Source organism: Miniopterus natalensis, chromosome 16, assembly GCF_054644295.1.
Source record: "Miniopterus natalensis isolate mMinNat1 chromosome 16, mMinNat1.hap1, whole genome shotgun sequence".
NCBI lineage: Eukaryota > Metazoa > Chordata > Mammalia > Chiroptera > Miniopteridae > Miniopterus > Miniopterus natalensis.
The window spans coordinates 3,333,614-3,353,695 of NC_142096.1; the positions used below are offsets into that span (position 1 = coordinate 3,333,614).

A 20,082-nucleotide genomic window follows, 5' to 3' on the forward strand; every position below is an offset into this window, starting at 1 on the left:
GAAAACTTTCAGATGTCCCTTTATCTAGATATCTTATACTCCTTTGAAACAGTAGAAAGGAATCAGTTATTTGTTCTACTCACATATCTTCCACTTTTCCTTTCTCTCTGGATAGAAAACAATACTGCACCTCCCAGCCCCCATCTGAAATTCAGCAGTTTGCTTCAACCACTGAAGCTGCCAATGCAGTGCTTCATCAGCCATTCGCCCCCCACTGCGGCCCTGAGAATGGAAGTGCACCTACACGAAGCCTCGGTGTCTTGGTTCACTAAGCTTTCCTACCCAGCCACTCTGGGTATGTAGTCTGTGAGAACTAAACATAGGCTGTGTTAAGACACCAAGATCGGGGCCTGTCTGTTCCTAGAACACAACCGAGGCTATTCTGACTGATACGAAGCGTTACCTTTTTTAGGGGCCTTTCAGGAGCCCAGCACAGGCTGACTCTAATGCTGCTGCTCCAAGTGATGGAGCGTCCCGCTCCTGCTCTTACCGTCACCCAGCACTGCCGGGACGGCCCCGGTGCCTGCCCACCTCCCTTCCACTGTGCTCCTGCGGAAAGGAGCTGGCATTTCGTCCCTGAGCCTCATCACTTAGCCTAGGGCCTCGCTCACCGGCAGTGCTTAACAACTGCTCGTTCACTGGCTAAAGACCAGGGACCACTCTAGTTGCTAGAGAGTAAAACCAGAGCAAACAAAACCCCTGCCCTCATACAGCTTATGTCCTTGTGACAAATGAGAGCAAGCAAGACAAGCGAGTCCAACAAACGCAGTTTAGCAGAGTGATAAATGCTACGCAGGAAACAGAGCCAGGGTATGTGGACGGTGACAAGGTGAGACCTCTTTCAGAAGGTGAAGTATGCAAACTGTCCATGCAGGTACCTGGGAAGGGCAGCCCAGTGGAGGGGACACTGCAGAAACCCTGAGCTGGAAACACGCTTGGCATGTTCAAAGGACAGGGAGCCGGTGCAGAGGAGCAAGTGAGCACTGGAGATCAGACCGGAGGGCAACACGGGGCGGGTCGTACACACAGGCCGGTCTGAGAGTTTTAGCTTTTACCCCGAGTGAAACGGGGCGTGAAAGGATTCTGAGCGGCACGAGGAGGGGAAGGTACAGTAGAAGACAAGGTCAGAGCTGCAACGGAGACTCACGTTCTCTCACACTGTATTTCCTCTCCCCACAGTACACATGAAAAACAGATGTACCAACTAGTCAAGAAAGATTAAACATAATGTTGAATAACTGGTATTGTACGAAGATCTTAATCTGTTTATTACTTACAATGCAGGGACACTGATTATAACCAATATATAATTATCGAAATATAGGAATGTACCAAAGGGTGGCATATTGAACATCAAGAGAGATCAAGGAATTAGTGTAGCAACAATCCTAGTAGACAATTAGTTATAGTAAACAATTTAACAAATAACTCCAACAAAGATTTATAGCTCTATTGATATTGCCTCATTTACTTGGATTTGGCCAAATCCCACAAAGCAATACAAGTAAAATCATTTTCACACTGTTGTACTGCTTTCCATAAGAAAAGACAACATTCTGAACCCAAGTTCATTGCCAGAAGCAAACAAACCAAAACAAGAAAAACAAAGTGAAATAAAACAAACCACAAGTCAAAAAACCTTTCGCCAAATTTTAAATCAAATAAACACACCTTGCGGCGTTGTGCTCTTGACGCTGCCAGGTCTGAACTGTGGAAAGCTGCCAAGGGCAAGGTGTTTCCAAAGGCAAGATTTTTAGCGAGGGAGCTGTGCTGGGATTCCTGGCAAATTCAATTCCAGATACCAACAGTAATACTCTTAGTTGCTTTTTCTTACTGGAATTCAAAATTTAATATGAATATTAAATGGATAAGCTGCAGTTCCTTAATTGTCCACAAAATAAAATCACTGTGGTAGCATTTTCCAAAAGGTGTTCTCAGGTGTGCTAATTCTGTTCCATGTTCAGTTGAATTCAGTCTCTGTGGCCAAATGTACTTGGAAAATGTTGCATACTATGCCCCTTTTTTCACAAGACACACTTTCAGAAACAGGCTTTGAGAAGCCTTTAATAGAAAACCCTATTAAAATGTATGTGATCCAGGGTGTCCCAAATTTATTTGTGCAGACTCCTTCCTACTGTAACGTTACTTTTCCAGATAACACTTTAATGGTACATTGTATAGCAAATATCTGAAAAGGAGTGAAAGATGCTTCCACAGTATTTTAAAGCTGAATATGAATGTAAAGAGACCGATACAAATTTATTTTCTGTATGCAATGTGTACAGAGTTGACCTAGAAAAATAACTACTTATTCAACCATAAACTTTTCAGTATATGTTACTTTTAAACTAAATGCTCATTTAAAAAAAAGGAAAATAAATAATGTATGAGGTACTCATCTTTGTTCAGTGAGCACTTACTAAATGTTACCCGCCAGCTGCTGGGCTTACCTCTGGTTTATGCTACAGCTGCTCTCATACAGATGAGCATCCAATTTAAATGGCTCCAATCACTATCTAATCATCATAATACCAACTCAAAACTTAACCCCAAATATCTGAAAGTACAAGTTTTACTAATTCTAATCATACCACTGAATAATAGCTTACAATCTGTAGGCTAATTTTAAACAGTGATAATCCAGGTCAAGCATCATACTTAGAAAAGCACGGTCTTCTTTTAAACATGATGCTGCGAAAGAAGAAAGCTGACCTCCTACTTCACACCATTTACAAAAACCAACTCAAAAAGTCAACTAAAAATAAAATAAAATCGGAGACCTAGAGACCTAGATGCAAAGGCTGAAAGTATTAACTGTTTAAAAGCAAATATAGTAGTAAAACTTCATGACCTTAGGTTAGGCAATAGTTTATTAGATACAACACATAAAGCACAAGCAAAAAATTTAAAAACAGATCAAATGAACTACATCAAAGTGAAAAACAAACCACACAACTGTTGTGCTCTAACGTACATGATAAAAAAAGGAAAAGACAAGCCACAGAATGGGAGAAAATATTTGCAAATCATAGATCTGATAAGGGTACCCAGAATATATGAAGAACTCTCACAACTCAACGGTAAAAATGCAAAGAACCCAATGAAAAGATGGACAAAGGATCTACACAGACATTTCTTCAAAGAAGAAATACAAATTGCCAATAAGCACATGAAAAGATGCTCAGTGTAATTGGTCATTAGGGAAATTCAAGTCAAAGCCTCCATGAGAAACCGGGTCACATCCACCAGGATAGGATGGCTGTACCAAAAGACAGACACTGAGAAGTGGCTGGTGGAGATGGAAAGAAACCGGAGCCTTCATACACGGCCGGTGGGAAAGTAAAACGGTACAGCCCTTTCAGAAAATGGCAGTTCCTCAAAAAATATAAACAGGATGGCCACAGGACTAGCAACTCCACTCCCAGGTGTACACCCAAGAGAAATGGAAACGTGTCCATAAAAAAACTTGGACACAAATGTTCCTAACAGCATTTTTCTTATAGGCAACATGTGGGGGGGAAATCCATGATGAACAGATAAACAAATGTGGCTACCCTTACACTGAAACACCCACCGTTCAGCCATAAAACGGAGTGGAATCAATACACGTTACAACATGAACGAACGCTGCAAACACGCTAAGTGAAAGAAGCCGGTCACAAAAGTCCAATTAATGCATCATTTCTACAGTTCTCTTTATATGAAATGTCCAGAATGGGAAAATTTTTAAGAAAGAAAACAGGGTAATGGCTGCTAAAGGAAAGTAACCTGCAATAACCAACCCACTTTTTTGCCAGCATAAATTCCTTGTTCCCGCTCCCTTCTATCTAAAAGTTTCTCATTCTGTATAGCTCCTCAGAGCTCCTTTCTATCTGCTAGACTGAATGCTGCCCAATTCAAACTAATTTTTGCTCAAATAAACTCTCAAAATATTTAATATTTCTCAGTTTATCTTTTAACATACTAAACAATTTGAATAAACCTATGTGTTAAAGAACTGACAGGTGCTCCTATATACTCTTATGTTTATTACCAAGCCATATATTTTCCTGTCCATATTTCATGACAGTATCCACTTTGCTGATGCCCACTTTTATTGATAAAGCTAGATAAAGGAACTTGAGCAAAGGAAAAAAAAATCTCTATTTATAGCCTTCTATTTTAAAACAGAAATCAGGATAAAAGCCACAGTGGAACCATCCACAATATTTTTTAGCCACAGGAAAATTAAAATGTTATGAAAGGTTGTTCACTCAAGTTTAAAAAGAGAGTTTTAGGAGTCAGGTAACGATCTTCCAGCGGCAAACACTAAATGTCACCATGTTTTCTTAGTCCAGAATGGACGCTGACCAAAGAGAAAATTTATGCATTTAATGTTTACTTCAAAAATACAATTTAATATTTTCCCAAAGTAGTTGATGAATTCTCTCTTCCCTTCCTGAAACACAGAAACACGACGTAAGAGGCTGATCAAAGGGCAGCGGAGGAAGGACGGCTGGGGTGGCTCTGACGGGCAGCAGCGATGCACTGGGCCCCGCAGCTCCCGCGGGGTCAGCGCGTGACAAGGGCCGGGGCGGGCTGACGGCTGAGCCCGGGGAGCTGCGTCCGCGCCCCGCGCGGAGGGAAGAGAGGCCCACGCCTGTGCCCCGCTCCCTGGGGGCGGGAGGAGGGCTGCCCGGCCCTCGCCCAGCCTCCACTTCACTCTGCCCGGCGGGTCTTGCTCTGCGAGGCGAGTCCGTCGCTTTCCCTGGCATCTCGGAGCCGGACAGGTGACCCAAAAGGTCGCTCATCGCCGGACGACAAAGCAACCCTCCCAGCCCGTCCAGGGCACGGGCATCCCCGGGGGAAACCCGGCGGTGCCAGGGCGGGACCGCGTCCTGCGGGGCACTCCTGCTGGCGCCCAGCCGGGGCTGGTCAACAACGGGGCCACCGACGGGCCTCCTCCCCGCTTCCAAACAATCCGAAGGCAAAAGAAGAGATTACAGGGAGTCTGAAAATACTGTAAGCTGATGGGTCACAACCAGGAGTTTACAAGCTCAGATCACAGGCGAACGTGTCCCCCGCAACACTCCGCATCTGCGGGATCGCCGCTTAAAAAGACTTCCACAGCCAATTGCCCTCCTTGCTCTTTAGGAACAAAGGGCACAAAGTATCCTCGCTTTATAAATGAGTTACTTCACAGTGACAGTCACGTGGCTCACCGCCCGAGACCACACCCCCTACCGGGCAGCTCCCCCCGGTGCGCACCAGGACCGGCCCCTCCGGCGGGTCCCGCGGAGACGCGGCTCCCGGAGGCGAAGCGCACCTTCCGCGCGCGTTTTCTCCGCGGGATGCTCTATTCCGCCGCGTGGGGCGGGGCCGGCGGCCAGGAGCAAAGGCGAGACTTAAAGGGGTGACTAGCGGTTAGCATCTCGTAGTCAATTACTGCGCACCGGCCAACGCAGGGAAACGGGGGTCTATACCTAGCAGCACCCCTCTCCACGGTGGGGGCTGGGAGGAGCGCACACGGACGCTGTCGGGCCACGAGCCGCCTCAACGCCCCGGAAAGCGCCTCGAGACCCCGGGGGCGGCCGCGAGAAAGAGAATCCCAGGCCCCAGCCGCCCACGTGGACGCCACGCCCGGGGGCTCAGGGGCGCAGCACGGCCCAGGGGAGGACCCGCCCCCCGCCCCCCGCCCCCTAATAAAGCCACCTCCCGCTACTACAGCTGCTCTCTGCAAACATCCCGGTCTGCAGGCACCTGGCGACTACGACGCCGGCGGGGAGCGCGCGGAGGCGGAGACGCCGCCGCAGAGGAGGCCCGAGCCCCGCCCGCGGCGCCCCGGCACTGGCGGAGGAGACGCACGGCGCGCTTGACAGACGGCACGAGGAGCCAACCAGCACCAAGGAGGTGGGCGGGGCGGGGCTTCCAGGGCCCGCAGCCCCCGCCCCTCCACGCCAGCGGAGCGGAAACCGCGCGTTTCTTAGCAACCGCGGCGGCCACGCCCACCCGCGGCCCCGAGCCCGCGCACGTTAGCGCCACCCCGGAGGTCCCTCAGTCACCGTCACACCCACGGGTCTCCCGAGGCCCCGGTTCCGCGTCGCCCAGGTCCCCCGCCGCCCCCAGGAGCGGGACGACCGTCCCTAACGCGCTCCGGGGGCTCGCGGAGGAGGGGCGCCGGCCTTCGGCCCCGGGTCCAGAGCTCCCCGGGGGGCCGCCCCCGCCGCCCCGAGGCCGCCCTCGCCGGACACGCACACACCTCCGCTCAGCCACGGCGAGGGCCGGTCGACTTCGCGGCCGGCGGGCGATGTGGCGGCGCAGGGTCCGGTCCCTGAGAGGCGGCGGCTGGGCGAACCGGGCGCACTTCCAGTCCCGGGCGGCGGGAAGGGGCGGGGCCTGGGAGGGCGGGGCCCGGGGCGGGGCCAACCTCAGCCCGAGCTCCGATTGGCCGGGCTCTGTCCCGCCTCCGCGCGGGTCCCGGACGCAAACGCGGCCTCGCCGCCGCCTTCCCCGCGTGCGGCCGCGAGTCCCGCGCTCAGACACCTGCTGGGGGACGGCTGCGGGCGTTTCCAGCGAGGCCTGCGGCGTTTCATGAACGAGCGGCGCCGAGTGCGTGCTGTCGGTACTGACCCCCCACCTGGCACGGCGCCCGCCCACGGTCCCGGGAGCATCCTGGGCGGAAGGATCACCCCTCACCTAGCACAGGGCCCGCCCACGGTCTCGGGGAGCATCCTGGGTGGAAGGATCACCCCTCACCTAGCACAGGGCCCGCCCACGGTCCCGGGAGCATCCTGGGTGGAAGGATCACCCCTCACCTAGCACAGGGCCCGCCCACGGTCCCGGGAGCATCCTGGGTGGAAGGATCACTCCTCACCTAGCTCAGCGCCCGCCCACGGTCCCGGGAGCATCCTGGGTGGAAGGATCACCCCTCACCTGGCACAGGGCCCGCCCACGGTCCCGGGAGCATCCTGGGTGGAAGGATCACCCCTCACCTAGCACAGGGCCCGCCCACGGTCTCGGGGAGCATCCTGGGTGGAAGGATCACCCCTCACCTAGCACAGGGCCCGCCCACGGTCCCGGGAGCATCCTGGGTGGAAGGATCACCCCTCACCTAGCACAGGGCCCGCCCACGGTCCCGGGAGCATCCTGGGTGGAAGGATCACTCCTCACCTAGCTCAGCGCCCGCCCACGGTCCCGGGAGCATCCTGGGTGGAAGGATCACCCCTCACCTAGCTCAGCGCCCGCCCACGGTCCCGGGAGCATCCTGGGTGGAAGGATCACCCCTCACCTAACACAGGGCCCGCCCACGGTCCCGGGAGCATCCTGGGCGGAAGGATCACCCCTCACCTAGCTCAGCGCCCGCCCACGGTCCCGGGAGCATCCTGGGTGGAAGGATCACCCCTCACCTAGCACAGGGCCCGCCCACGGTCCCGGGAGCATCCTGGGTGGAAGGATCACCCCTCACCTGGCACAGGGCCCGCCCACGGTCCCGGGAGCATCCTGGGTGGAAGGATCACCCCTCTCAGAAAGCAACATTTGCCAAATCAAGCTTTTAACAGAAGAGTCATCAACCTAGGAAAGGTGATTCCTGAAACATGACCAGTAACTAAGGTTTGGAGGTACGTCCAGGAATCCAGTCCTCACATCAACAAAATAACCTGGAAAACCTTTGACAATGGGATGATTCCTACTTTCCTCACAACGCCCAATGAGATACATTATCATCCACGGCCTTCAAAGGATGAAATTGAGGCTCAGAGAAGTTACATTTATTCAGTAATTGGACTAATGAAAAAGTGCCTGTAGTCCTCATTTTCATACTTGTGGCAAATTAAATTTAAATTCTTTCAAAAAGTATGCAACTTCCAATTTAATTTTTCTCTTGCTCAAATATGTTACTTTCCTTTAGGCCAGTTCAGCATAGCTTTTTTAAAAAATGCCCTTAAGAAAGGAGATACCATACAAAAGAACAAATAGACTAACTAGAATGTTCTCTAAAATCTCCCAGGATATCAAGGCCAGGAATTGAATCCACGATAAAATTTTATTTTCTCTCCTCCTAAATCATTTGCTGGTCTCCAGTTCCTCCCCCAGAAATAAAGGGACAGTTAAATGAGATTATTTTAGCACTCTTAACCAGATTGGGGGGGTGAGAAGTTAAAATAGTGAAACCCTTTTCCAACTATATTAAACCAATACCCAGAAGTGTTTATCTTGTCAAATAGAGTGGTAGTAAGAAAGAAAAAAACAAAATACCTTTGGAAAAGTACACTGAGATTCAATTAAAATGTTCACCATACCATAACATTATTGACGTAAAAGAAACATTCCAATTGCAAATGATTCCATTCTCTTTCCTGATGAATCTCCAAATTCTTCTGAAAGCTTGCTAACTATAAATACCTCTATACAAAATTTTTTTTGATTGGTATGACTTGTGACCCCCCCCATTGTTTCTTTAATATTTTAAAAATATTTGGCTTTAGACTAAAAAGAAAGAGCTATAATTATATATTAATAAGTACATTATATAAATAAATACTGTAAGATTAAATAAAAGTGAATTATTTATTTGAATTTTTTCAATTGCATACTTAAATAAGTACGACAAATGCATTTGTTTGAATATTCTCACATATATAAGAGATCATACATTTAAATAAATGTATTATAGTCATGTAAATGTGTAATCATTGAAATAAACACAGCTGTATATCCCACATATGTGTAGCTCCAGATGTTTGAAGCGTACATTCAGAATTCTGGAACTCCACACCTTGGTATCTGGTTAGTCAGCCAGTAGGAAATACTGTGCTGTGTATGCACAAGAATGTCTCTTAAAACTCTATCAAGAGGGAAGAAACAAACGGAAAACAGTGGATAATGAATTTCTGCCACTGAATTTCTTATCTTGAACAGATCCTTATGAAATAGCTTGTTCTAGCAAGTTGTTCTGCAGACAGTTTACTGATCTTTCAAATGGACACTAGCCAGGGAATGAGATAGGAATCAGAACTGAGCGAGAGGGCCCTGGCTGGGTAGCTCAGTTGGTTGGAGCATCGTCTGGAAACACCAGGTTGAGGGTTCGATGCCCAGTCAAGGCACATACAAGAGTCAACCAATGATGCATCAATAAGTGAAACAACAAATTGATGTTCCTCTCTCACTCTCTCTCTCCCTCTTTCTCTAAAATCAATACATTTTTCTTAAAGAGAAATGAGTGTGAGGAAATATAGACTAACTTTGGACTCTTGTAATTGAATATATCAGTCATACCTTGTAAGTCTTGAGCCAAGAATGTTGGTGAGAGGGCAGAGATTGTTTGAACTTTTTGCATTAAAATGATTACCAACTGTCGGCGGGGGGGGGGGGGGGGGGGGGGGGGGGGGGGGTGCGTGTGTGTGTGTGTGTGTGTGTGTGTGTGTTCGCCTGTGTCAGGAAACATTCTAATTAAAGCTTTATTCAGTGACTTAAAAATAATTGTCATTTTTGTTTATGTGTCTCTCTTCCTTGTTAGATGGTGAGCTTGTGGTTAGGGACTGTGTCTTACCATTGAACTGCCTTTGTCAGCTTACAGAGCCTGGAACACAGTACACTATGTGGTCAATAAATGCTAAGGAGAGAAAGAGGAACCAACTTGAATGAGAGAAAGGAATTAAAATAGGGTTTTCAGACAAGCAAATTCAATAAAGATTTTACTCTGGTACATGAATTTGACTCTCGGTGTGTGGCCCATGAAATAGAAGCATCCCTCAGATCACTTGACATAAATAAAACTACAGAATATAAATATGCAGTTAAGCAGATGCTGTCAGTGTTTGTGGGTGCCAGTTTTTACATATCCTCCTGTAACATTATTCATGCAGTTTTCCTATGTGTTTTCCTCCACAACACAATCCATTTTTCTTAAATAATAATAATTGCTAGCAGCCCAGCTCTAATAAACAACCCTACAATAATAAGTCAGTACGTGCCCATGTAGAGGAAAGAGAAAGGATTACTGCAGAAAACAGATGTCAGCTTCAAGCTTCCAAGGATTTATTATAAACAGAGACGAGTAAAGAACATGAAAAATACTTTGGCGGTGCTATTTGAATACAGAGCTAATGAAAGGCTATATTCACCATCAAATGTATGCTAACAGCCAAATTGCCAGGAAATCTACTGTTTCAGGAGTGGTCTATGCCAAAACACAGACTGCAATTATATGTAAAAAAAATGGCTCGACAAAATGTGAAACAGCAGGATTAACTTTCTACTGGGAAATCTCTTCCAGTATAATTGCATTCTGTTGTGACAAATAGAAAATACATACAAATAATGAATTAAAAATCAATTTTGGATAAATAATGCTATAGAAAAAGCTAAACTCTAAGAGTTAAATTTATAAATGAATGATTGTTCCAAACCACTTCTATTCAATATTCATTTCAATAAACACTTTGACAGTGTAAACCCATTTATAGCTAACTCTGAAAATGATTTTATCATTTTTCATCCTAGTCATTTTGCTATATAAACAAAGACTAGTAAAAAGTTTTTACATTTTTATTGGTAAAATTCAATATTTTTTAAGACATGAGTCTGTTAAATATTTTACATTTTGCAATTGTGTGGAACTTCCTGTTTTATTTATTTATTTATTTATTTTTGTAATTTTGTTGCTGTTTTGAGCACCAACCAAGTGATACCATAAAAAGTAATTTAATAATTTTTAATCACATATATTTCAAATCACAAATAGACTCTGCAGACAATACTCTGCATAGAAGATCCTATTACGATGCACACTAGTGTGAGATGAGGAGATGCCACATTTATTTTAAGAGAGGAAGAAAAATCTGTATTTCATTTGTTACACTGCTAACCTCACTTTAGGTAATTGCATTCAGCTTTATTATTGCCCAGAGCAATAACTGATTGTTAGTTATTGAAGTCTGAAATGATTTTCTCATTTCCCAGGGGAACCCAGAGATTTACATGGTACACAGCAGTAACTAATAGATATAATCTGGCCATAATGTAACCATATAATGTGTTATTTACTTGTGGAGAACATAGATGTTTAACATTTTAACATTTCCTCAAGAAGAGCAGGCTATTTCACTCAAGATATATAAATATTAACTGAATTAATACCAAAAACTGACCAGAAATATTTTGTTCGAATTTATGAAATTATGCATATATGTATATGCCGTCCTATGTAAAGTTTCCTTTTGTGATATTTTTTCATTTATTTTTTTATTTAGAGACTCCAAAAAGGACTTATTATTTTAAAATTCTTTTCATATTGCCAAAACTTCAGCTCGTTCACATGGAAGTACAATTAAAACCATATTGCAAAATAAATGCAGTGTGTGGTTGTTCTGTGACTGTTTACTTACTTTTCCCCATTACAAATAACTTTTAGTTTTATAGTTTCACTTCCCCCTCGCTCAGAAAGTTAAATGAAAGTAACCTTTCTCTTCTCCATCACGTTCATTGGAGACCCGTAACTTACCACAGGCCTTAGGGCCCAGGCTGGGGAGGGCGTACGCGTAGACCCAGGACAATGCGGAAACATGCGAGTCTTTACCAAAATCCTCACTTTCACTGTGCAGAGGCTTTTTAAAATTATATATATATATATGTATATCTTTATTGATTTCAGAGAGAGGAATGGGGAGGGAGAGGGAGAGAGAGAAACATCAATGATGAGAGTCATGGATCAGCTGCCTCCCACACGTCCCCAACTGGGGATCGAACCCACAACCCGGGCCTGTACCCTGACTGGGATTGAACCAGGATCTCCTGGCCCCTGGAGCGATGCTCAGCCACCGAGCCACACCGGCCAGGCTGGCTTTTTTTTTTTTTTTAACATGAAGGCATTAGCACGCTCTCATTGTTTGCAAAATGTACGTGTAATGTACATTTACTGTATGATTCTTCAGTGAAATTCTCAGGGCGGCACAGTGCAATAGGGGCGAATGTTTCATTAAAGGAGGCCTTTCTGTTCTTTCTTTTCATATCCAAACGGCATAAATGTTTTATGAAGGCTTCAGAGAATTCCTCCTGGAAATAGGATGGCCTGTGCTCGCAAAGCAGGAAAGGTGTTTGCATCTTTTTCCCATTAACCCTGACGAGCGCCGTCCACAAAACACCTTCTGCATCAGAAACGAAAGCATCTTTTTTCCCAAGTAAAAAATAATAAAATAAAACAAAACTTCCCTGGGCTAGGCATCGAGGTTTATAGTCCTTGGAGCTGAATCTAGTGTGTATAATGCATGCTAAGTGCACACTAGCTCTTTTACTTACTCTGGAGAGCCCCTCGGAAAAGAGTGATCACGAATGCTTCTTAGCAAAGGGTTAACCCCAAAGAGTGTCGGTGAGGGCTCGTTTTATTCAGACTGTAAAATAAAGTATAAAGTATCACCATAAATAATTTAAACTAGCCCTGGCCGGCATGCTCAGTGGTTAGAGCGTCGGTCTGAGCACCGGGAGACCTGAGCACCAGGAGGTCGTGGGCTCTATTCCGGGTCAAGGGCGTGTACCTGGGTCTGAGCACCAGGAGGCCTGAGCACCAGGAGGTCGTGGGCTCTATTCCTGGTCAAGGGCGTGTACCTGGGTCTGAGCACCAGGAGGCCTGAGCACCAGGAGGTCGTGGGCTCTATTCCTGGTCAAGGACGTGTACCTGGGCGCATGCTGGAGGCAACCGATCAATGTGTTTCTCCCTCTTCCCCCTCCCCTCTCCCTCCCACTCTCTCTAAAAATCAATGGAAATCAAGTCTAGATTGAGGGATGCGATGCAGAGATGCAGCAAACAGGCTTCTCAACAGGCTCTAGTTTGTGCGTGATCTAGCTTTGCTGTAGGACGTGTTCTAACAGGCAATATCCCAGCAGTGGTAGGAGGCACAACCTGGCCATTAGAGAGAGTTCTTTTACCCAAAGAAAGGCAGGGTTTTATAGCAAAATGGGTCTCAAAAAATGTATGGCTTTGATACTTTCTTTTAAAATTTGTCTTCAAAGCTCATGGCTTGAAGGTCTCTAGTGAAACTCTGAAAGACGGACCAAAGTATCATCCCAAACAAGGACAATTACCTCCCAAGAAAAATGTTGGTGCATTTCACCGGCTTCAGGTACGTGATTTTCACTGTCATTCACGGAGTCTCGTCACAGTTGAGAAAAAAGACGCCATATGGAACAAGGCCCATGAATACTTTTCTAAAGCCTGTGGGGTAAAAATTTAGTTTGTGATCCCAAAGATCGGAAGAATCTACAAAATACCGGGTGGAATTCTAGGAGTCTCTGGGGAGGAGAGTTTGAATGGTTGAGTCTCTAGGCCCTTAAACACTAATATTTTAATTTGCTTAATAGATAAGTATTTGAGATTTTTTAAAAATCCATACTTAACCCCCTTTTGAAAGGTTTGAAAATTGCTGGACTATGGCATAAAGCATTAGCAGAATGTAAGGCAGTGTTTACTGAGAATAAGCGCCCATCTGCTTGCAGCGTTCTTCAAGATGATTCATTTAAGGCAATCTGCACCCCACACTGCACACGTGTACAGGGATTTGCAACATGCAATGTGCCATCCATGTATACTACCCATCCATAACGTGAAACCAAGCACGAGCCAAAGCTTGTGATGTGACACGCGCTGTTCGTTTGCATGTTGCTTACAGTAAAAAATGTCTGGCACCAATAAAAATGGGATACAAAAGTGTAAGGTAGGCCTTTTCTTTTTAATTCTACATGTTTGAAGAGAGAGCAGTAATCAGACTGCTAAACTTCCAACAGCAGTTAACACTCGGATAAAATAAGTGCCCGATTTCCTGTCACATACGTTCAAAGAGCTGGCAAGGATCACTGAACGCATTTCCTATGTTTGGGTCCTCTGAGGAGTAGAAGCCAAGGAAGGACTCGATGTCCGAGAGATTTGATGAGGGAAACTCCTCTGAAGAGTAAATGGAAGGAAGCAGGACTATGCCCGGAGACCCTGCACACCACAGAGCTACTCTGACACCTGTTAAAAAAAAGAGGGGGAGAGGAGATTTGGGTAGAAAGAGTCTCAGGCTGTGATGCAATCCTAAGGAAATATTGGCCAGTCCAATGGAGTCCCTAAGCCAAAGATGCCCTCCTGGGGAGTCCTGTTTCCCGTCCATACCTGCACATGACCACACCTGGGAACAGCCCGCAGGGAGTGTGGCCTTGGGTGAGCCCTGGCTATGGATCTACAGGGCCAGCAGCTGGGGGTGTCAGTCAACCCTGCTCCCTCAGCAGGAGATATGAGCAGTGTGTTTCCTAATTGCCACACTTTCCAAATAGGAAAACTCTTCGTGTTTGGAGAACTGTTAAAAATTCGACCCTGGCAGACAATAAATTCACTTATGCCTTGTAATCAATCTGAAAAAAAATTCATCTTTGTCTTTGCTTTCACAGCAGCAACCTGTCCTGAACAGGGAGCCTCCCAGTGAAGGACTTCTGACCATATGGAGAATTTTGTACTTCACATTTTGCAAAATTTGCTATTTTAGTAATACATTTGTCTATTTAATAATCATAAAACAATGAAGTAAGTGCTTACTGAATGCAAGGCAAAGCAGATGGGATTTCTTTCCAACCCGAAGAGTAGTCTCATGCACAGAATATGCACTTAACTCAGCAGATTAACCTCAAGATCCAGAATCCAGGAGACACATCACCTATAAAACAGAAAATGCTCCACAAGTATTTGGTGACCGAATGGGCGAACTGGCGCCATCCTGTGCATCGAAATTCAGTGCCCTTGAGAAGACGTATTGTGCCAAACAGTTTTCAGGGGTCTCTTACTCCTCTTTCAACACAATGAACTACCACTGCTACCTTAGAACCTTCATTTAAAATAATATATTTTAAGTTAATAAGAAGTTGGGAACTAAAGTAGTTATGAGTCATGATTCAGTCATGTTACATTTCCAAAAAGAAATCTGCTTTGGGAAGAAATGTTTGGTTGCATTTTTATGAATTTTCAAATTTGGTTTTAAGGCTGTATTTTCTGTAGTTTAATCTTTGAGGATGATAGAAAACCCAGAACACAAACCACACACTTAATAATGAGATTTCCTTGAACCCCCAAATGAAATATTTTTAAAGCACAGGGCATTTTAGCCTGACATAAAAACATCTGAGTTTTCTGTTTCCAGCTAACTATATGGCTTTATAAACTCTGTTTCTAATAAGATCCTATTATATTAAGTTTAACAAGAAAAATTAATAAAACAAAATCATAACCTTGGAAACAGATGGTCCTAGTACTCTTTCCCGGCCATGACATATAAGACAGAGGCGTTTATAGTGGTAACCCAAGCAGGAAGCTACAGTGATATTGTGGTTTGGGGGGGAAAAAATCTTGTTTCTTTCAGTTCTATAGGCTTTTAAGAGACGGAGAGAGTGTCTGTTATCACAATGTAAAAAAAGTCAGAAGTACTCAAATCAAGCTCTACATTTACACGTAATTTCCTGAAATCTTCTAAATCACACTCTAGTACCTTTGTTCACACCCCTCTTGAAAGGCCACTGAGAAATTAATTACCAGGTTTTAACAGCTGAAGGCTGCAGGATTTGTGCAAACCATCAGATGCTACCCAGGCTTGGGAGGTAGACATTTATTATGTATTTGTTGTCAGGCCTATTTTAGCTCTTGCTATAGAAGTTCTATACTTTTTAAAAAAATATTTTTATTGATTTCAGAGAGAGGAAGGGAAAGGAAGAGAGAGAGAGAAACATCAATGATAAGAGAGTCATTGATCGGCTGCCTCCTGCACTCTCCTAGCTGGGGTTCGAGCCCACAACCCGGGCATGTGCCCTGACCGGGAATCGAACCACAGTCTCCCGGCTGGTGGTCGATGCTCAACCGCTGAGCCACGCTGGCCGGGCTCTATACTTTTAAATAATAGAAAATCATTATAGGTAATGACTATGAGAGGTCATGATTTGATTGATCAATTTGGGAATTAAGCCTAACGTGTTTTTAATTGTTATGTTGTGACCTTTTAGAGTTTTCCGTTACCCTTGTCGATCCCAAAGAAATAACAAAATGCATGTTATAGTTAAAGTGAGAACATTTTCCTGTCAAAAATGGCTTCTTTTTATTATTGTAAGAATCGGTCCACTGAACTTAGCTCAGGCTCCAAGGTCTCAGCTCGAATGCTTTGATTAATGAGGCAGCCATTAATGTCAGTAGACTGAACAACCGAAATCTGATTATATTAAAGTGCTTTCCAAACATTAGGGTCACATTAACAGTTTATTGAAACAAGCTGATAAAATTTAAATGGTCATCTAATTCCCCTGGGGCCCTAATTGTTGCATGATAAATCACCCTGCAGAGAAATCTTTCACAATGTTCCCAACGAGAAAATATAATTTACTGTACACATTACCGGGGTGTTTGAAGCACTTCAGTTCTTTAACGGGAGGATTTTGCTAGAATGGGGGGGGGGGGGAGTTCAGATTTTCTTAAAGAGTCTAACCTTGAATAAAACCTCTTAATGATAGATCTTCCACTGGGCGAGAAAGATGATGCGCTTTACGAGCCCGCACTCGATGAGGACAAATCACGTCCGAGCTCCTCACGAGTCGATTGCGGAGAGTTCAGCGCGAACGAGCCTGTATTGATGCTCATCGACTCTTTGGGAGGAAATCACTGCAGAAATCGGCTGCACCCTGCCAACTAGCTGACATGTTTCTTCACGGTGGAAGTCTGGGCCAGTTCCCTCCACAGGCGGCATCTGCTCTGAAAGGTCCTTTTTCAGGGGTGCAAGTAGGACAAGCAAAATCTTTGCCTGCTCGGGCCTCTGGACACCTGTCCACCTTGAATGCAGTATGGCCGGGCGCGGCCCCTCAGCCTCCTGCGGTGTTAAGTATTTGAGACCCTGCGCAGTCGTTTATTCCTGGAAAAGCCGCTGGCCCAGAGAAGGGAGGAGGTGAGCGCTTCTGGAAATGGTCTGAAAAGGGGGTGACCCCCAGGGTTTGGATATAACTGATGACATAGTAAAAGGAAAGGCGTACAAGCATTTGCAAATGATGGGAGATTGTAATCTATGCAGTGTTTACGGTAAGGGAGCATTCTGGGCTTTGACACTCTAAATTACTATAATTATTATTCGGATTCAAAGAAAAAAATGTTTTCTGCGTGTCTCCCTCCTCGGAGCGGTGTGGGCCCCCCTCTGCATCCTAAGTGGACTGCATAAACCTTTAACAGCGCGCGCCAGGTTGCTTTGCAGTGATTCGTGTGTTTCTGCGGCCTACTAGCTCTTCAAAGACAGTGATTATATAAACAACTGGTTAATCCCAGACACTGTCCTAAAGCCAATGCACAGTAAATGTTCAAGAAATGCCTATTGAATGATTAATGAGTGAGCGAGTGAATGAATGAATGAATGAAGAGTAAATCTCCAAATGTCAGATTTGCCGTATTATTTCCCCAGTGCTCCATGGACATTTTACGCGTTTAATTTGTGATCAAGATGACTAAAAAATTCCTCCTGTCCCTCATTTTAATCGTATTTTTCTAATTACCAGAAATGATTGCTTCGGTAACCTTTCTCTTTGATTGACCCATATGTCCTACCAACAAAGACTTATGCTTGGTGTTAGTACATCCAGTATATTTTAGTTAGTTAGTGAGTTTTGTTTTTACTTTTTAATTTTGAAATACTTGAAAATTTACAGAACATTTCACAGAACTATTACGAAGAGCTCTTTGATATCCATCACCCAATTTTGCCATATAAAGGGGACCATTGTCTTACTTGTTTCATGATTGTCTTTTTCTCTCTGCCCCTAAACACTTCAGAGTATATTTCCTAAGAGCATCATGAAATTTAACATAATATACTATTATTTTCTAATTTAGTCCTTATTTAAATTTCTCCAATTGTCCCAATAATGCACTTTATATTTATTTATTTATTATTGAATTTATCGAGGAGACATTGGTTAATAAAATTATGTAGGTTTCAGGTATACAACTCTACAATACAGCATCTGTTTAAAGAAACTATCCACAAAATGGAAAGACAACATATTTGCCGATACCTCTGATAAGTGCTTAAAATCCAAAATTTATAAGAAACTTATAAAACTCAACACCAAAAAAACCCAAACAACCACCACAACAGTCTAATTAAGAAATGGGCAAAGGACCTGAGTAGACACTTCCCCGACACAGGCCTCCGCCCCCCCACAGGGACTGCTCTGGAGCTGGGATGGTCCTTCAGAGTTGCCCGGCTCTGCAGCAAGGGGACCGGCCTTTACCCCCTACCCCGTAGATCAGTCACTGATGTGAGTGTCCTCAGGCAGGAGCAGTGACCTTGGACATAGAGGGTGTCTTCTGCTCAGGACAATCCTCAGAAAGGGAACCAGCTGAGACCTGGTCAGCTCAGGCCCACACTCCTGACATCAGCAGGAATGAGAGTCTCGGTCCTAAAGGGGGGATCTGACCGTATCCCACAGTGTCCACTAAAACTCCCGATTATATCCCATCCCACTTACCATGTGGAGGTCCTGGTAGATTTCAGCGAGGTCAGGCTTAACATGAGGCACCTGACTTTGGTGACACCAGAGTGCCATCAACATGTTAAAGCATCACCCTCCTTTATGACATAAAATTGTCGTTTTTCCTCCAGGAGATGAAGTCAAAATACTGTAGAGCCCTTACTGGATTGCCTGATTCATTTATTTTTCTCTTTGGTTTAGCCCAAAACAGCTCATGAAAACCTCTAAAATTTTCTGAGCAGGAGCATTAAGGAGCCTCCTTGAACAGAAATTTTTTCTTATTTTAAGTGATTGCGGATACAGAAGGCCAAATAGCAGCCTACCCTAGAGCTGAGAAAACACGTCCTACAGTAAGTCACCGGCAAACTGCAGTTTCCGGAGGCACCCATACTCAGCAGCTGTCATAATACAGACAAATAACCAGAACTGGGTCTTTTCTCCCACTCTGGTGACTGAAAAATAGTATTTTAAGTCAATACAGTGTAGCAATAGCATTAAACACTGTTTCCCCCCCCCCCCCCCCCCCATATGGCCACACACAATTGCCTCAAAGAAGCATTTCATCTGTTACGTTTCCAAAGCACGCTCTTCTGGTTTACTAATTTTCAAAGAATTTCCACTTAAAACTTGAAGGCCTGCCATTCTCCTGAGACGTTCTCCAGAGGTGCGGTCCCTCACCCTCTTTTAAAAGGCCTTCTTTTTGGAACATTTTTAAACTCTGGTGCGAGATATCAATAAATTTCTACTAATAATTTGCTATAAAAAAATGTATCTGAGACTTGGTTTTCCTAAATATTCATTTCAAATACTACATTTTCACAGTGGTTTTTGTACTAATGTCATCCTTAAAATAAATCATTATGGGTACTTCATGTGATCCTTTCAGAATGCAATAAAGCAGATTGTTTTTAATGGCTATTCCAGCAATGAAAAATATCTGCGTTAGGTGGAAACAGCAAATTGATGCTTTTTCAATTCCTTTTAATAGCGTGAGGATCTTTGCAACCTGCTGTGAAAAATATTCTCTTAATGATAAGCCTGTGGCACAACTTAAAGAGTCATCAAGAAATAAATGCGGTGCTGTCTGGTTGGCAGCTTAGTGTCCCTTAATTGCAGTGCTGTGAGATTCTGCGAGGAGGAAGCCTCCAGGGTTCCCGAGCTGACTGGCACCACAACCTCTGATGAGACACGCAGATGAACATATGTCAATACAATCCTCACCAATTTTCTGTAATAGCAGAGACTGATTAATTTTATAACCATGGGTGCTTCTATTAGCGAACCTAAGGAATGATTTAGACTTTATTAAGCTACTTATTTCTATCTTTTTGCAAGAGAGACTGTTGCAACATAGTTTATCTCTGAGTGCTACACGATGGCATATTTTCTAATAAGGATTCTGGATTTCTTATTAGAGGGAGAATCATGAGCTGGTCCTGGCTTGGAGGAGGCTGAGTGGCAGCAACGTTTTTGGACTCTTCGAGTTTCAAATGCACTTCAACAATTGGAGTTTCTCAAAACTAAAGTGACTGCATATTTGAAGCAATGGAGTTGGCAGCTCTTAGATACATTTTTAATGTGCAA

The 20,082-nt window shown here is 44.7% G+C and overlaps 1 protein-coding gene across 1 annotated transcript in view; it reads right to left on the reverse strand.

The window, feature by feature from the left end:
• TRIQK (triple QxxK/R motif containing) overlaps positions 1-6,320 on the reverse strand; it is a 28,592-nt gene extending 22,272 nt beyond the window's left edge. Inside the window, exon 1 of the mRNA XM_087825267.1 lies at positions 6,239-6,320. The gene's annotated coding sequence lies outside the window, so the exon portion shown is untranslated. The remainder of the gene's footprint in view (positions 1-6,238) is intronic.
• Positions 6,321-20,082: the final 13,762 nt, after the last annotated feature.